The sequence below is a fragment of the Drosophila subobscura genome, chromosome U, assembly GCF_008121235.1.
Source record: "Drosophila subobscura isolate 14011-0131.10 chromosome U, UCBerk_Dsub_1.0, whole genome shotgun sequence".
Lineage (NCBI taxonomy): Eukaryota > Metazoa > Arthropoda > Insecta > Diptera > Drosophilidae > Drosophila > Drosophila subobscura.
Genome location: NC_048534.1, coordinates 6,328,805 through 6,348,141, shown reverse-complemented (window position 1 = coordinate 6,348,141; position 19,337 = coordinate 6,328,805). Strand labels below are relative to the sequence as shown.

The 19,337-nt window shown below is 41.4% G+C and overlaps 1 protein-coding gene across 2 annotated transcripts in view; it reads right to left on the bottom strand.

Annotated features, from left to right (window-relative positions):
• Positions 1-9,131, bottom strand: part of LOC117902264 — a 36,714-nt gene extending 27,583 nt beyond the window's left edge. Inside the window, exon 1 of one of the 2 annotated variants that reach the window (XM_034813523.1) lies at positions 8,622-9,131. The gene's annotated coding sequence lies outside the window, so the exon portion shown is untranslated. The remainder of the gene's footprint in view (positions 1-8,621) is intronic. The other variant, XM_034813524.1, reaches the window with a different exon arrangement.
• Between the last annotated feature and the right edge of the window lie 10,206 nt (positions 9,132-19,337).

The window sequence follows — 19,337 nt, the reverse complement described above, 5'->3', positions numbered from 1 at the left end:
AAAATGTGCCACCACAAATCGAACCACTGCATTGCTGTGATTCTTGGGATTCCTAGTCCAAGCCCTAGTCCTGCTCCGCCCCTTTCAGCCATCATAATTTTCAATTGCTTTTGCTATTGATTGATAATCGTTTCGTTTCGTATTTTTATCGTTTTCCCCTCAGCAATTTGCTGTTGCTGGTTGCAGTTGTTCGTCTTATAAATTATTCATGGAATTCATTTCGAATTGGCCGCTTTAAATGACCGGAAAATTGCATTATATACATTCCAAACGCGAGCGGGTTGGGTGGCTTTTACTCTCGAACATGCCACTTGTGCATTAAGGTCATCCCCTGGCAATGGCATGTCACTGATGTCCGGCACTGTCTCCTGGTTATCCCCCCATTGTCGCCATATCACTGTTGGCACTGGTGTCCTGCCTCGCGGCAACAAAAGCATCAAATATACATGCCATGGCTGCTGCTCCTGCTATGGTCTGTGCATACGGCACTGAAAAGTGTCACGAAAACTGTTAAAAAGCGCTTCAGCAACTTTCACAATCAACCAACATGACAAAAACTGGATGTCCCTCTGCCCCCAAAAGAAAAACAGAGGAGCAAAAACTAGTGTCAAATACAAATACAAAAGGATGAAATGGCAGAAACTTGCTGCATAAGTTGCACAGCAAAGGGGCAAGGAAGGGGTTGAAGGCAAGCCGGATGGTCAGGCTGGTCAACGGGGAGGTAACGGTGAGACTGTCTGGAGGCTATGCGAGGGGCTGGGATGGGTTGGTAATGGTGCGACCAGTTAGTAAGCACAAAATGTTGTCGGGCTAAAAGAATAAACAATGAGCAAAATACTAGCACCTTGCAGGGCCAAAAGACGAAGCGCATATGCACTTTTTCTTTTTTGACTGAGGGAAATGGTTAGAAAAAGAGATTTTTTTTTGAAGTACGATGGCCTTTGTGGTTCTTCTAGACAATTTATCAATCGTTCATCTGTTATATTCATATGATAATCAATAATTATCTAGATTCATAACAAAGAAAATAAATCTAATGCGGAAAGGGAGATGTTTGTGGTACTTTTATGCAATCGAAAAAAATATCTATAAATAGTAGTGTAATGAAGAGAGTAGAATCTTAGCAAAATTTCTGTTGCTTTAAATTAGTACTTGATTGCAAACCTGGTTTTTCTATGGGTTCTTTGAATTTAAAGTAAAATTTCAACAACCAGACGAATACTTCGTATTTTCAGCTTCATATTCCACAAGAATTAAAAATTGTATTAATCGTACATTTATGCATTTATTTTGAAAATTTCTCATAAATGTAGGTACATACATACATACATATGTATGTATGTACATATGTACGTATGTAAATTGAATAATGACTACCAGCCGATTTATGTGCTCCCTTTTTTACGAAAATTTTTTGTGACTTACTTTGTTGGACTTTCCTACTGAATAATGATACATTTATTTATTATTCATAACAACTAATGAATGAAAAAAAACATTCAAACGATTGCACATTCATAAATTCATATTGTCCCTCTTTCTCTCAAGTAAAAAAGAAGTGACTCATCCACCGAAATGACTTGCAACTGCCTCCAACCTTCCCACCTTTCAATTTTCAGTTATCGGATTCCACATTCCCATAAAAAGCATTCAGATTCAATCAATTTTCCCAGCATAATGAATCACTCAATAAACGCTTTATGTGCCCATCGGAAAAATCAGGCTAGTATATCTGTGGGTAAAGTGCGGGACTGTAATGCCCATTCGAAGAGTAATTTGACGAGAGAGAGATGAGATGAAATGGCTGTTGAAATGGAATTTTTAGTGCATGGACAGCAAAGATGTTTCAGAGGCAAACTCAATGCATTCTGAGGGAAGGCTGCCGATTATACGTTGAGGCGCAAATGACAATGAAAAGTGCTTTGTGCACGTGTCAGTGTGTGTGTATTTCTTTCTGTGTTTCAGTGTGTGTGTGTAATGTGAGACTTGGCTGAGCTAAACGCAAATAATGAAAGTAGAACGGGCAACTTCTTCTCCATCTTCTGATGCTAGAAGGGAAGCAAGGCAAGCAGCGAGCGGCAGCAGTCAACAAGCGAGCGCCAAGTGAAAGTGGAAAGTGCACTCGACAGTGCATCAGTGTGTGTATTTGTGTGAGTGCTGCAGAAGTTTTTTAAGCGTGTGAGCGTGTGTTGGTGCTCAGCATCCTTTTTTGCAAATGTTTGTGGCAGGGTGTTTGCTACTATAAAATCCTTCTGCGGCACTACTTACGCCGCATACTTTTTATAGGGGAAGATAAATAGCTGTGGGTTCCGAAAAAAAGTACTCAAGTATTTTTCAGTGGCAAAAAAAAGGTGAGCAAAAACTAGAAACTCGCTCTGGTCATAATTATGTTAATTAAGTGAAGTGCAAAAACAAAAGTTTTCGCCGTTGTAGACCAGTGTACCCAGACATATGCCAAGGCGTCGCACAATTTACGCCGCTCCAATGAAGCAACGCGTTTTAAATTTGAATTTAAATAGCCTTCAGGCGAATGGACTTTTCCTTTTGGGTTTTCACCTTAAATCGCCTTTGCGTTGGCATTCACGGGGGTTTCGATGTTGCTTTGGCTTCGGGATACGCCCCCTTTTGCCCTTCCTCTGCTGCTTTTGGAGCGGGGTTCACATATGAACCCAGAAGGGTGTTCGACGTACTCGAGCCACGTTTTTTATTTGCATATCATTTAGCGTTTCGTAAAGGCTAAGAAGGAATGTGCCCGGAAAAACCCAAGAAAAAATGCCTAAGACAAAATACCAGAATGCATGGGCGTACACTCAAAGAAATGAATATCCAATTCCCTTTATACACGCTCAGAGAAGAAGAGGAGCAAGCTGCAGGTACATCGTTATAATGAAAACTAAATGAGTATCATTCAGAAGGAAATTGTTGTAGGCAGAATATACATTTAAGTGGGTGCTTTAGGGTGCTCTTTGCTCTCAAACCAAAAGAAGGCTTCAAAGCAAAGAGCCAGAAAGCAGGGAACCAGACTTTACCTCTCAGCAATTTGCTTTAATATTAAATATCTAACGAACCGTAAGAAATATGAACGCGTTATATAGTTTGATGTGAACGCATTTCGGCCACGAATGTAATGTTAGAAATCATTCGGGGATTCGGCGTACCCGTTGGAAATGGGAACGGGAATAGAGGGAGATCTGAAGGGCGATCTGGGGGAGTCGTGGCCTGGCCTGGCCTGACCGAGTGCTACACAAGTTTGAATGGACATGGCATTGAGCAGCGTCCAAGTGGGACTGAGACTGTGGCTGTGTCTGTAACTGTGGCTGTGACTGTGTGGGTGGCTTCAAATCTTGCCTACAAATAAACTTTCTACCAACTTTGATTACGTTTTTTTTCTTAGAGCAGGCACAGAGACCTGCTTCAGAGTCGCTTTCTCTCTCTCTGTCTCTCTCCTCGCCTGCTCTCTCTCAGTCTCCCTCGTTTAGTGAAACTTTTGAGAATCATTTGACTAGAAGAATATGTTTGTCCGGGCAACCCAATGATTTTCACAGTTTAATTGCTCACTCTCGAAAAGTTTTTGAGTGAATTAGGAGCGCATTTTCTTTAGAGTTTTAACAGCAATGTTTTAAGTTTCATGCTTTGTGTGGAACGGGCAGATGGCAAGAGTTTTAGTAATCAATCAGCTATGGAATTGTGGGAATATCTGGGAATAGAATAATTATATGTACAGAAGTGAACGGTTAATTAATAAATTTCTTCCACCCATTCCCTCAGCTGCTCGTTCAATTTCTGACTATATATGTATATTCCTCATTTTATTTATCCCCAACTTTACAGGCAAACCTTGTTCCAGTTACCGTCTCAAGCTCAAAATTATTGCGTCTTCTGAGATGTTGTGGCTCTGCTCAGTGCGCTGAGAGCTGGGTGTAATGTGTTGGTGGCGTCTCCCTATGGTGATGTCTCACATGAATGTACGAGTGTATCTGTGCCAGATAGTCGGCATTGTGTGTGCTGTATCTTTGTGTGAGGTGTCTGTGTGTATAAAGGATACGTGTATGCCTCTCTCTCTGCCTGTGTGTGTGCAAGGTGAAGCGTCAGCAGCCGCAGCCGCAGCCGCAGCAGAGAAGGCACAGCATTCAAATTTAAATACAAATGTTGCACGTGCCCCCAGTAGGTGTGAGTTTCTGGTAGGAGATATATCTCTGTCTATAATTTTGTATAGCTGTGTGTGTGTGTATACACGGTTCTGTATGTGTGAGAGTGCGCTCATTTGGGTGATTGCGCTGCTAAGGTTTAATAAAGCAACACCAAGACGACGTCGACGAGGACAATTACGTGGAATTGCGTGAAGAAATGGCTGCCATTCCGTAAAAGGTACCTCTCGGCACGGTTACGGGCCGTACGGGTACCGCTACGCACTCGTATAATAAAGCAACTTGCTGGCATAATTGGCAAGCGCCCAGCCCCTCAAAAATGATGCATAAAAATGTATATCATATATAAAAAAGTGAAGCACACCGAACTTCAAATTGAAATGAAATGAAGTGTGAAGCGGCAGGCGCCGTACTGACTTGGCTGGTCCGCCTACAAAATTATACATCTACCGGAGTGTGAATGTGCCGCAGCATCTTCCAGGATATAATTGTGTTTTTTTTTGTCGGAGTTTGTTTAGCTTAATTAAAAGGCACAAACGCAAACACTAAAATTTGCGCGTGGGCCAAGGCACACAAAAAAAATTTATAAATAGAATACGGGTAGATATGTAAATATATTACATTTTTATTTTTTTTTTTTTGGCCAGAGGTTTTTTTGTTTTCGTGGATCTAATTTAGCGCTGGAGTTGGGAAGTTGTTGGGTCAAGACAGTAAGTCTAAACTCAAAGAAATATGTACAAAAATATACAAGAAAGTTGACCAGTTATTCGTCTGCTAAAAATGGAAGATAGGAAGCATTAGAACCTTTAGAAATTATCCCAAATGCTATCTGCACTTTGAGATAGTTTCTCTCTCTCACGATCACGAACTTGAAGGCATCTCTGATCTGCCACCACCTGCTGCTGCTGCTGCCGTGACTCCCGTTGACAGTTGGCTGTTTTGGATCTTCCACTGCCACGGCCATTGGGTTTGGGCCTCCCCTTTTTGCTTTGTGTTGGCCAGCAGTTTGTACAGCAAAAAGCAATTTGGTCTACCAGCAAGCGGGCTCCTCCGCCTTTGACAGCCTTTTGTGTTGCTTTTGGAAACAACAACAAATGTTGTTGTTGCCCCATTGTAGCTGTTGCTGCTGTATTGCGGTGTTGACACCCCGCTGGCTTTGGCACTTCAATTTTATAGCGACAGCCGTGGCATCAACAGCAGGAGCCAGCCGCACTGCCAAACCAAACGCACACAAACAAAAAAAAAGGGAAGGAAAATTCGCGCATCCTTCAGCGCACCTGCCTAATGGTCCGTGTGGTCCGTGCCATAACCGGACATGGGCGACCATAACTTTAATATGCTTACGCAGAGAGAGAAAGAGAGAGGGAGAGAGAGAGCTTGCAAAAAAAGCAATGTAGATTTCTTTTTTCATTCAGTTTTTTAGTACATAATCTAGGCTATTAAAATTCAGTGCTGCGGTCTGACAGTGCGTATACGTAATGCGGAATGATTGCCTCCCGCAAATTGGGTATTCAACATTGGTTCAGTAATTGCCGAGATTGGTGAATGAAAAAGCAGAGAGAGCTTCGATGTTTTTTGGAGGGGAAATTCCTTTGAATAAAACCACAAAATAAAATGTTTAATTCATCCATCAAGCAGCAGCTGCACTGCTATCATCTGCACTGCCCCCTAGACACAAGCAAATTTTCCTAATGATTTGTGTGTGCGAGGAACTAAGCTCCTTAATCAGACCTGAGGGCAAACGTTTCACACCCATCCATCCACAAAAACCATAATAGTTTCTGTGGGTGATGCCTGTGGCCTTGGCAAAAAAGTTGTGTGTTTCCCCAGCATAGTTTTTCATCCTACTCGAACATTATCCTTGGCCCCCACCAACACTTATCCTGTACACTTTCCTTACCCCCTTCTCACTCACTTTAATTAAAACGCCGAACAAACACGAAGGCTCTCGTCTTCGAGTGGAGGGATGGCTGTCGCTGGAGCTTCCTCCGACAAGAATGACATGGAAGGAATGTCAAGCCTATGGCCATCAATCAAAATGCCTAAATAAAATGTTTGTTCTCTCTACTCTTCCCTCCCGCCCACGTCAAGTTCTGGGGTTTTCCGGTTAATAATGTGCATTGACTGTAGAGGCGGAGCAGCAGCAGCTCCATCGAGTATGCAAAAGTATTCGAATCCAAATGTTTGCAGCTGTCGAAAATGAAGAGACCATAAAATGTTGCTGTTGCTGTTATTGTTGGTGGCGCAACCCAGCTGGAACAAGGCGAATGAAATTTATTGCCTCTGTTGTGATAAACGTGACGCGCTATGGTTAAAGGCCACGCCCCCTTGGGAACCGGAGTAGGAGCAGCAGCCAAAAGAAGGACACTTTCCAAGTGCCTGTTACATTTGATTTGTGTGTGTCTCTGTATCTGCAGGATGTGGGATGGGGGAACAATTTTCTCCCGCTTTCTCTCTATCTCTGTGTGCGTTAGACCAAAAGGAATCTTGAAAATGCGAATGCCTGACAACAGGTTAATGGGCCCCCAAAGAGGGGGAAGGCAGAGTGTACTGCTGGGGTGGCATTTTGAATAATGAGGGCCAGATTGATGATCTTTAATGGCTGAACTTCCGGCCGACAAGTTGTCCCAAATTAAGTTGTACGCCAAAAAAGTGTATAAGATAAGTTTCTGCTGTGCTATTAGCCTGGCCAACAGATAGGGTTCCTCTGCCAAACTTTTCTACTACACATTTTCGAATTTGTATGGAATTTCATTTCCATTTTTCCCTTCTCTTTGCTCTACCCCACAGGGTTCAATCAACTTCAGCTTGAACGCGTTTTTCCATGCCCAAATTTGTGTCCAACCTGGCGTATGTTTGATATTGGGCCCGAAATTCCCAATCCTCCATCCGCCAGCCCTTAGTTCTTCCTGTCCACCGTTTCGTTCCGTTCCGTCACGCCAATCGCTTTAGTAGCTTGTTTTGACATTTTTTTCCTTTTCACGTTTTTTCCTTTGTTTGTTTCTGCAATATTTTACGGCATTTTCCGTCGCTTTTTTTCGCTAGGGCTTTTCATACCTTTGCGCCTTATTGCAGCGCGCTGCCTCCCGGTGGCCCGAAATAAGCCTAAGAGCTGAAAAATTCAGACCGAGGAAAAAAGGGAAAAATTCCGCGGAAATTCCAGCAACTGCATTTGCATTTCATTTTTCACTGCTTTCTACACGCTTTCTGCTTGATTTCTCTTCATTTTCCGTACGTTCTTTTTCGGTCTTTTTTTTGGTTTTTGGAGGATATGCTGGCCAAGCCAAAAAGTTGGCTTAGATAAAGGAACTGTTTTCGAAATTAAGGCGAGATTTCCTTTCATTCTTTGCTTTTGCGCTGTCTGTTTTTGGCAGCGAAGTCTGGCTTTTCACGATAGCTCTGACAGTGATAAGCTCTGGTCTGTGTCTGTGACTGTTTCTGTCTTTTTTTTCTGCTTAAATAGAACCTCAAGAATTCTGTGCCAATAAACGCATAAAAGTTAAGCCCCCTGCACACACTTACAGGACTCTGTACATCACGTGCAAGTTGTTGCTGTTGCTGCTGCTGTCGGTTCGCATTTTCAGGACGCAATAATCGTAAAATAAAAATTCGTGCCAAGCCACACAGAAGGTGACCAGATACCCTAAGTATTTGCCAGTTGATTGAGCATATTGGCTATCGATAAAAGGAGGGGACTAACTTTGAGGTGTTCTAGGACTTACTTTAAACCATTACTTTACATCGGAAGGGAAAAGATTTCATTGGAAACATTTCCACACCAATTTCGCATCACTTGGCTTCCCTACTTAATTAATCAGCTCAAACCACAACAAAAAAGTGAATATTAAGTGTTACTCCAGCCTATCTGCGATACAACCCAAATCTATTTCCTGTTCAATAATTACATTAAATATTCCCAGCAATCAGGATCAACTGTGCCTGGCTGCTGCCCTCGTTTGATAGGGCTCTAACTTCCCGGCTGACGACAAGGTCAAAAGGCTCACGCCTAATATCCTGCGGCAAAAGGGTATTAGCGGCAGAGGTCCCGTCGACAACATCGATGAATGTTGGGAAAAAGTTCAAAGAGCGCAGAATTCGAGGGAAAATGAAAATAAATATAAAATTAGCAGTAAAATTACTCACTGACGGTGCAGAAGAAGGGACAGCAGGCTGAGCGAGGTTAGGGGTCAGGGTTTAGAGGCTAGCGGATGTTCTTCGAGGATACAGAGTTGGCATGCATGTTAAAATGCGAAATTCAATTTTGTAGAGAGACAGGATGAGACAGGCAAAAGGCAAAAAGCATGCTGCTACCGGAGAGTATCTCTCCCGCAAAAAATTTGTTGAAATATGTCTGCTGCTTTTTGTGTGTGGGATGGGATATTTTCTGTGGTGGTGTTTCGTTTGTTTTCATTTGGTTTCGTTTAAAGTGTTCAATTTGAAAGGCAGGAGGAAAAACTTGGTGGTTTCACTCACCACAATGCGCCTGACACGTGTCATTTTGCGGTAATCGCCCAGCTTGAGGCTTGGCAGGCCAACAATTTCCCAGGGATTAGAATGTGCGTCTGAATGTTTGTAGAGCTGCTCCTTTTCCTTCGCGGGCAGATTTCTAAATGGTCCGCCTGTCAGCTGCACTACAGCACTACCGGAGTATGTACAACTAGCGACGGCAAAATGCAGAGCCCAGAGCACATTACACTCCACTCAAGTTAATTGTTCCTTTTTTCTTTATGGCAGCAGCACAACACTGAACAGCAAGCACACTCAGATCCAGTTTGTCTATCACTTGTGTATTGTTTTATGGATATTGTTTTTTTGTTCACGAAAATATTCAATTTCACGAGGTTTTTGCTTGAGTTTCACGTATTATTGGGGCCTGTTCAACGGAGCTCTCTCTGTTCGCTCTCCCTCAGTATCGACCGCTGCGCCAAAAGTCTCAGATGAAACTGAATGGGGCCCGAGATTGGCACACAGATGAAATACCCCTGGAAAATACATGTGGCCAGGCAGGGCAGGCCAGGCCAGGCCAGGCAGCGCCGCGCCGCCAGACTCGGGCAGAAGCACAGCAACAATACTGCGGCAGTGCGAGCGCCATGGCTCTCTCTTTCGGGCGCTCTCTCTCACTGTTGTTGTGCGCTCCGCAAACGTTTCGTATACGTAAAGGCAAAAGCAAAAGCCAGCTGGGGTGCACTGTGGTCTGGAGTGGGAAAAGAAAATCATGAAAATCACGCGTGGAAAAGAAAACATTAATCAAAAGGAGATTAGTATGGAATAAAAACAATAATTTTAAGAATTACATTTAAATGCTTCTTGAGCGATTACTAAATACATATTTGCATATTTAGATTAAAATTTTGCTGCCTGAAAGCATAGTTATCCTTGCTAATCCATTTCTGCCCACTGTCTCTGCTCCTCTTTATGCCTTTAATAATTTCTTGCAGTGTATAAGAGATGGAAAAAGGCTCGCTTTTGCTTTTACTGAGCGCACATGCTGTCGGAGAGAGCGCTTTCTCGAATAACAGTTTTATTTTTACAAACAAATTGAAGAACAAAGAGGACAACAAAAAATGGAGAAGCACGCGGGAGAGAGCCTGGCACAGCTGCATGAAGTGAGGGCGGGGGCGAGCGAATACAGTTGGAGTAGAAGTTTTTTTCCACGCTGTGCAGAGAGAGAGAGGAGCGGAAGAGAGGAAAGACAGCAAGCTAAGTGGGTGTCTGTATGTGTGTGTCTATTGGTATGTGCGTTTGTTTAACTGTTTATTTTGTTACATTTTACCGAATTTCATGAAGGCAGCAGGGATCTTAAGAGGGACGGGGCGCCCCTAAAGTCGTGAAATTCAAAAATCAGACACTGCAAACTTGTTGAAGAAATATTTGTACATATTCGGGCGTGTGAGTGTATTTCTTACACTGAGTCGTGCATTTACTCGCACGCTTTTAAAAGCAGAGGTGGAAACCATAGTGTGGGGGTTATATTCCTTACAAATATTCTCGAGTTTCCTCACCCACGGAAAGTTTCGAAATATTTGAAAGTTTGCCACACAATAGATGGACTTTTAAAATGATTAATTTCATAATTTAGTATTCAAAGTGTTGTCCTATATTTTGGCATGTCACACTTTGTTACACATACAAACTTATTGCAGAGCAAACTTTGCCCTTGAGCGGGTATACGTATAAATGTTTGACCAAGTGTACATGGGCGGTAAAGGTGTGTGTGTGGGCATAACTCTCAGCTGCAGGCAGTCGTCTCAACTAGTGGAGAGAGCGAGAGGTGGGAGGTGTGGGGCAATCCTAGTCTATGAGAGTGGAACGTAACGGTAGATGTATTTACATATTTCAAGGCGCAACATGTTGATTTTACACGTGTTCCACTAAAGTATACACGTGCAAAACTTCATCTAGCTGGTAGAGTGTCTGTTCTTCTGTGTGTTCACCCCCCACGAGCTCCATCCATGTGTGGGTGTAGTAAAACTGGCAATTAATTAACTCTCTTTTGTTAATTGCATTTTGATTGCATAACGAGCAGCGGGACTAGAGATCATCATCATCACAGAATATGGCAAAGCGGAATGAATGTTGTACAGCAATTTCTCGCGCTTGCTTTTTTCCCCTGCCAAGTTAACCGGTAGCTTTTTTCTTGTTACCGGAAATTGTGCTGCTCCCAAATGGGAGCACAGATTTGCTCCTCGAAATTTGGTTCATACGGTTTACTGGGGTTGGTGGGGATTTTTTTTGGGGCCATTGGGCTAAGCTTCATTTCCACTGTGAGGCTTGGGCTGCGTTCTGATAGCTGATATCTCGGGAATTTCGCCAAGGGGGAGCAATCGATATGGAGGTGACTTAAGTTTCAGATGGAATGGGGACTTTTGATGGCTCAAAAAGCTTTAGTTCTTACTCTAAAATTCCTGTAAATTCTCTTTAAATTGTTGAGTTATTGCATTAAAGGGTCAACCTGTTTAAACTACATCATCCGCAATGTGTCTCATCATGTGTCCTCCTGTGTCTCATTTACGCGTGACTGGCACATTGCCAATCAGATAAAATGCAACAGCTGTCTCAGAGCAATAAAATATACCACCCACACATAGAACCCCTACATTGTTGCTTCTCTCTTTCTCTTCAACTATCGCCTATTAAATTATAGAAACACATTTAAATATATTGGTAGCCAAAGAGACAAATCATCTCCTGTATTCCAGTTTCCCACTTCTCAAATCCCTTTGCAAATCAAAACCAGAACTGTCCAAATCAGCTGTGATTAGGCGCCGGCCCAACAACATGCGTGTTTCTTGGCCATTTTTGTTTTGTTCACTGGCTATCGCTTTTCCGGGCTTCCCAGTCGCAATTTTCTTGGCTGATTCTGTTTTTGTCTTTTGCTCTTGGACACAGGCAGACATAGGCAGTTTCGGTGAAGGAGCCGCCAACAGCGTGCCCAAGTGGCCCAAGCGGGGATTTCTTGTCCCAGCCACGTGTAATCCTTTCCGCCATATGACCCCAAAATTCTTCACCATCCCACGGTATGCCATACCATCCCATCCTTTTCTTCCCCATCTCCCCATTTACTCTGTTCTGTTTTCCGTCAGTGTTTTCCGCACATTCTTTTGGTATTTTTAGGCTTCCCGCAGTTTGGCAATCGCCAATTGTTTGGGGTGGGCTTTTCTTGTTTTGTTTGGGGTTTTGATTGCTTTAAGTTTTGGTTTTCAAATGATTGGCACACACAGCCGAAGCACTGATGGGGCTTTGATGTAAATGATAGCAGCAGCAGCAGGATTCGGGGGATTGAAAGTTAGATATTTGCATTTATAGTCCCAATCCCTGAACACACAGCAATCCAATCACCTACAGCAGCTGGATTCTGGGCCAGTCCGATAATTTATTTCATAATTACACATTTGGCTTAATTGTCGTTGTTCGACCATGAATCTGCGGCTGGCCCATTCAATTTGAATATTATCCTCAGATTATGTTCTATTATTGTCAGCTCCCCCTTTCGTGCTTTTGTCCTTTAATGAGTCAAATGGAAAGTTCATACAACAATTCGCACAATCATAAATTAATAAAGCAGCCGCACATACACATATTGTACAATAAATTGAGCTGCGGAAAAACTGCAATGAAAACTATTTAAATCCTCTGCACCCAATTGCCAATTGCTGGCCAAGTGCTCCAAATAGAGCGATGATAAAAGCTGCTTTATGAGAGCAATGCTTAACACCAATGCGTAATGCCAAAAGCTCTCTTGAATGTGTCATTAAGGCCAACAATTGCGGAATCAACGGCATGATTATACCCTCACAGGGGGGTGGAAAAATAATTATCAGGGGATATGGCAATGTTGGTTTGTCTGGTGAGTAGATTTTTGGGAATACTCGTATTGGGAAATGGCAGAAGAAGAGCAGTTAAAAATATAAAAGAAAAGAAAATAAAAGGCTGTCCTGTACGACACAAAGTTGAGGGATTCTCACAGATTTTAAACAGATTTAATTGCTTACAAAAAATTAAATATACGTATCTACATCCTACTTCGACTTTTCTTTGACACAATTTTCCTTTGCTTTGCTTCCCTTTCGCCGACTGAAAGCACATCCCCTATTCGTCTTGCACTTCAAACTTTATTCCCGTCCGTTTTTCACTGCAAGAGTTTTATGGTCAAGCTGCAGCTGTATTTACTGACAATTAACGTTTTATGAGTTCTATTTTGTGCCACCGGCCCCCCCCCAGCACCAGTTTTAACGCTTTTATATCGCTTCACGCCACGCTACGCCACGCGATTCCACGCTCCATACCATGCCACTTCATTTTATTCCAGAAGCGGCTAACTGCCTAATCAAGAGTTAATCCAGCTACCCTGCTCCTCCGCCTGGTCTTCCCGCGTTCAGAGAGGTCATGGCAGATGGCAGCGAGTGGGAGTACTGGGAACTGGACGCTACTGTAATGTCGCATAATAATTAGCTGGAAGCGCAAATTTTGCACAATTTATGCGCATACAATCAGCACAAACTGTACTCGGGCAGTTTATGCCTTTTGTCTAATTTATTCACAACATTTTGCGATTATAAATGCTTAAATGATGGCCGGCATTAAGTTTTGGCTTCCGGTTTTGATTGCCATCTCAAGGACAATGGACAAGCGGATATACTCACAGACGGGATGTACCATGTGGACCATGACTTTCATTTCGTCTTGTCTGTGAGGAGCCAAGGAGCCTTGTGTTAAGTGAATTTCGGTCGACGTTTTCTATTTGCAATTTCAATTGCAAATTAACTTTGCAATTCCATGTCTAACAAGGCCAAGGAGAGGAGAGCACTTCCCCTGTGACTGTGCCTGTCCCTGTACCCACCAAATGTGTGCAAATGTTCTACAAATATACGATGCCAAGAACGCTGTCTATATAGTATAGATGTCGGTATATGTATATATCTAGATAGCACCACATGGCAGCCACAAAAATAAACCCAACTGCCACTGCTGCTGTTGCTGCTCTGAAGTGGAAAATGCAATGTTCTTTGCTTCGTTGGCTGTTCGTTCCCCCTTGTTCGGTTCCCCTTGCACCCCTCTAGTTATTTCTAATTAAAGCTTAATTGTGTCTAACATTGTGTATGGCAGCCTCAGGGCCCTGACAGCTGTATGCTGCCAAGTAAGTGAAAAAATTAAACGGAATATCAACAAATTAAAGTTCAGCCTTAGCCGCTCGCTAGATAATTCCTTCAGCCACGAACCACCCTACCAAATATCCAACCGATATTAATCGACACAAATCCAATGTCCAGCCCGGAGGCTTACACAATTTTGGAGCATCTTTCTCGGGCCCATTCCGGCGATTATTTATGTTCGTACGTGCATCAATGTTGCTGCAGCTGCTACAGGGCAGCAGCCGGAGGCTCACAAGCTGCAGCAGACAATACTCCGCCACAATGTCGGAGAAAGAGAGAGGGGAACATATTTACATAAAGACTTAAGCCGGAAAGCCAGTGAACGTGGCCGAGTCACGTTTATTGGCCACAGGCTGTGGTCGGTCACACAACCAGCACAAATCATGCAAAATTAAATTCCAAAATAGGAAACAGAACACTGAAAATAGAAAACTGAAAACAGAATTTCTGTTTTCACTCCACCCCACCCAAAAATTTAGTGGCAGAAAAGTTTCCTATTCAATTATTAATTGAAAGCAAAAAATGTTTCTGCATTTTCCACTAGCCAAAGCAAATGCAATTTTCCAACTACTCTGCAAAAAGATCCGCCACACCACAGCAAGAAACCATTTTGGGTCCAAGTGTTTTGGCCAAAATGGGGGCCGGAGCTGGGGGTAACATATGTCACTTGGCTTGCTTGAGCAAACGCATAGGAACACGAACCGAAACACGTTGGAACAACTGTGGAAACCAGTGTACGACACAGGAAAGAAACAGACCGAGAACCAGAGTCAGGGTCAGAACCAGAACCCGAGGCAAAGGACAAACAACAGACAGGCAGCAAAATATGGCGGACGTGTGTGTTTGGTGTCCGAAAATGAAATGAAAACGAGAAACCCCCAAGTCAAAAGCCAAGATACGAGTAGCAGCAAATTTGTGGCATGCACGAGCAAATGATATTGGAGTAAAGGAGTAGATGTCCAGCTAAATGGATGTTTGTCTGTGCATTTAAAATTCCATGGAATTGGGATTTGAAACTGTAGAGCTTGAGTAGAAAAGTGCTGGTTTATCTGGCCACAAACTTGAGTAGTTATTTAGCAGAAAGGCAACTTTTGGTGTATGAACTATATTTGCATTTTTTACCGAATCCTAAAACCCCATTTTCCATATACCTCAAGTCGAGTAGAGCATATCTCACATACGCACGGGCAAAGCCAAAACACACAGCTGAGCTATTGTTTGATTTGAATAGTTTAGTGCTGCATAAACTTTCCCATACATGCCACACATGCCACACACACAGCGAGTGGTCTACTTGTGTTAGTGTTGCCTACTTTTGTGCGACTTTCAGCTGTTTTAACTCGTCGTATTTTTGTTGCACTTGTTGGACCTGCCAAACTTTAAATGCAACAAGCAAAGAATATTTATACATATATATGCGCACGACATATATTGTATGTGTAAATATATCTTTGGACAAGTTTTAATTATAATTTTTTGTGTGGCGTTGCTGCTGTTTGACCGCCATCACGCATACGCTCCCCATGGCGTTTCGCTATTCAACTTATTTATGACTTTATGTTTTTGGTTGAGCAAATTTAATTAAAGTTCATTTTACGGCCATTCATCAGCAGGGGAGTAAATATATGAGGGAGTACATATGTACATACATATATGCAAACATACACTGCCAATCAGACGAATAGACTCACGAGTTTTCCAAGTGAAAAGAGGTTTCTAAAAGTCCAGCAGCGAATGTTAGTGGAGCAAATTTATTTTTCCATTAATCAAGATTCTTTTCCTTGTTTGAAAAGTAAAGAATTCGACTTCTAAGTGAAAAGGGTTTTTTTTTTATGAATTATTTTGTGTAAATACCCCAAAAAAAAGGCCCGTTTTAGCGATCACCGAATAGACTCAATAATGAATATTAAGCAAAATCTTTCAAAAGCTTTGTAATAAATATTTTTTTTATAATGTTTGGAGCTTAACTAATAATGTTTGTGGACAACTTTTTTGGAATTGCTTTGTAATGTCCTTCAGGACATTAAAATTAAGGGGATTCAAAGGGTTCAATTAAAGCTCGCTGCAGGCCTGTCTGATGCAATTATGAAATGGTTTAACTTCTTAAAATTGTTGACAGGACTCATATCCTTTACGTAAAAGCTATCCCCATGCGATCCCTGCAAAATTCTGATCAGGAGAGAAAAAACTTCAAAATTAGGTGAAAATTTGAGTCTTTCATCCACTTCTTTATCAATTTACCGTTATATTTCGTGCGAGTATCCTGGTGAAATTAGCACGACCGTGTGACAAAAAATGTTGCAGAATCTCACCAAAGGACTTTAAGAGTAGCTTTCCTACTGATTTACTCAACATCCACGAAACAAATCGGGTGTCAAGTGCGCCATAAAAGCAAATGGAACCCAACACCAGTATGGTCCTCAAAGGACTATTGTAACGAGTCAAAAAATTTTCTTTTTTTCTTAGATCATGAAAGAATAATTAAATCGACCTATTCTTTTCAAATTAAAACTTTTTTAAAAAAAAAAAAACGGATACAAAAAATTCGGTTTCCGGTGTCATGACACGCGCGACAACAATGCAAGAATCCTTGCGAGACCCAGTAAGAGGATAACTTTTGTCTAATTTCAATAATACCACAATGCTAATAACATTTTTGTCACACGGTCTTGCTAATTTCACCAGGATACTCGCACGAAATATAACGGTAAATTGATAAAGAAGTGGATGAAAGACTCAAATTTTCACCTAATTTTGAAGTTTTTTTTTCTCTCCTGATCAGAATTTTGCAGGGATCGCATGGGGATAGCTTTTACGTAAAGGATATGAGTCCTGTCAACAATTTTAAGAAGTTAAACCATTTCATAATTGCATCAGACAGGCCTGCAGCGAGCTTTAATTGAACCCTTTGAATCCCCTTAATTTTAATGTCCTGAAGGACATTACAAAGCAATTCCAAAAAAGTTGTCCACAAACATTATTAGTTAAGCTCCAAACATTATAAAAAAAATATTTATTACAAAGCTTTTGAAAGATTTTGCCTAATATTCATTATTGAGTCTATTCGGTGATCGCTAAAACGGGCCTTTTTTTTGGGGTATTTACACAAAATAATTCATAAAAAAAAACCCTTTTCACTTAGAAGTCGAATTCTTTACTTTTCAAACAAGGAAAAGAATCTTGATTAATGGAAAAATAAATTTGCTCCACTAACATTCGCTGCTGGACTTTTAGAAACCTCTTTTCACTTGGAAAACTCGTGAGTCTATTCGTCTGATTGGCAGTGTATATCTATATGTATGTAGAATATACTATGAACAATTATGAAAAGACATTTAAATAATATTCTTTTTGGCCCAGACAAATTGCTGCAGATTTTAGTTTGGTAAATAAATTAGGGCAGATTGAAGAGTTTTTTCGAGGGACAAGAAATGATTTTTAAGAATATATCAAATAAAATATTTTTGCATATTTATGGTATACAAGAAAGTTTTTTTTTACCATTTTCTTCGTTTTCAGCAGAGGGAGAATTTCTCTAAAACATTTTCTCAAAAAAATCTTTAAGCCCTTTATAAGATGATCATATATAACGGACATTATAAATCATAGAACCCATTTATTACAATAAACATCTTTCTATTAAAAATAATTTATATAATGTTTTCCGTTTATATACGATTATTCTCCTGGCATGCTGCGTTTGGTTTTGAACATACCACATATTATCTCTATACTAAGGATCAGTATATCCCACCAAAAACTCCTTTATCGACACACGTTTCCTGTACAAATATCATGACCCAGAAAACCATGAAGACCCCCTTTTGATTTTTGTTTGTTGCTTTTTCGGTTGAGGCTCTTGCTGGTTCTGTGACCGCAAGAAAACTTCTATCGAGTTTCATTTTCGGGATTTTTCTTGGCTGTTGTTTTGTGTGGGTGCGTTCTGGCCGCCTGTAACTTGCCAACAGGGGACATTTTTTTAGGTTTTTTTTGCAGCCCCTCCCCGGCTGTTTCTTCTTTTTGCTGTTTGCTGATTTATATCACAATTTACTCGCATTCTTTACGCTATTGTGTGGCACGATGGCCGACTACTTGGCTGTTATTGAATTACTTGTGGCGCGGCGAAACTTACCTAGAGCAGGATCTCCAGCACCCATTCAAAAGGAAGAGAGAGAGCAAGAACTGTCGATGATAAATCAACGTACTAACGAATTTTTCGTTTGCTTTTAGAGCTTTAGTTTCGTTAGAGAGAGAAAACCAGAAGCAGCAGAGAGGAATCAGAGAATAAGCACAGAAACCAGAGTGAGAGGTAGATTCTCTGGGTTCCTTTGGGTTACTTTAAGCCTTTTGTGTTTGCTTTGGGCCAAGAACAGAAGAGCTGTGGCATTGGTAACTGGGCTGCTTCATAAATTTGCCAGTTTTGCTTTTGTTTTCTCGAGATTTTAGCTTGAGTTATTTTTAATTTCATGGCTCTGGCAATTTCTCAGCGTCAGTTTGGAAAAACCTGCCACAGACAGGGACAAAGTGCGGGAAAAACCCGAACAACGAAACACTCATTAGCTTTTGTTGTGGCCAAAAAGGGAAAAGAATGCATATTTTTCTCTACGCAGATAATCATTCCCAATTGTTGATGGCCTGAGTTTAATTAAATTAGCAACACTCGAGTAATTAAAGGCTGTTTTCGTTTTCGTTGCCCCACACGCTCCCCTTCCTTTGTATCCCTTTTTTGCGGCAACATCAATCATATGCCAAAACACAAATACGAGTACAAGACTTGACGAAAATTTTTCAACTTTTTGCCTCTTTCTCTGTGTGTCAGTCTCAATAAGATTTATGGCTAAATGTGGGTGGGATGGAGGGACACATGTGAGCTGGAAAAAGCAAAAATAAACGAGAAGGGACATGTGAGACACTTCTTACGCGTCACAACTTTTATACCCGGTACTCAATACTACATCTGTACCTTAGCGGTTTTTATCAAATTTTACATATTTTCTTCATCTGTCATCTACATACAGCTACATCACTTCTCACTCTGACACACTCGTTTAGCTAGCCCCCCTCCCTTAGAGCCGCACACTCGAGTGTCGGTGGATTGCGAGAGCTATGTATAATAATGATCTGAGCCTATCTTAGTATGGGGATTTGATAGATATGGCCATTGTCTATGGAACTTCGTACGGACACACAAACATAGCTATATCGACTCGGCTATTGATACTGATCAAGAATATATGTATATAGTTTAGGGGGTCGGAAACGCTTACTTCTGTGTGTTAATTGATATTGATTTTTCGAGCGCAAATACAACATACAACATTTACTCTTTAAGTAGCCCAGTCTAATTACAGTCATGGCAGGCAGCGCTGTCGACCTCTCATCTTGCCTTACATACAATGTATAGCATAACACACCGACTGTACTTATTAATAGAAAATTAACGATCAATTAACTAGCATATTATTTTGTAAATTTGAGGATATCAACCACAGAGACCGTTATATAAGATTTTCATAGATACAGATATTTTTTATTT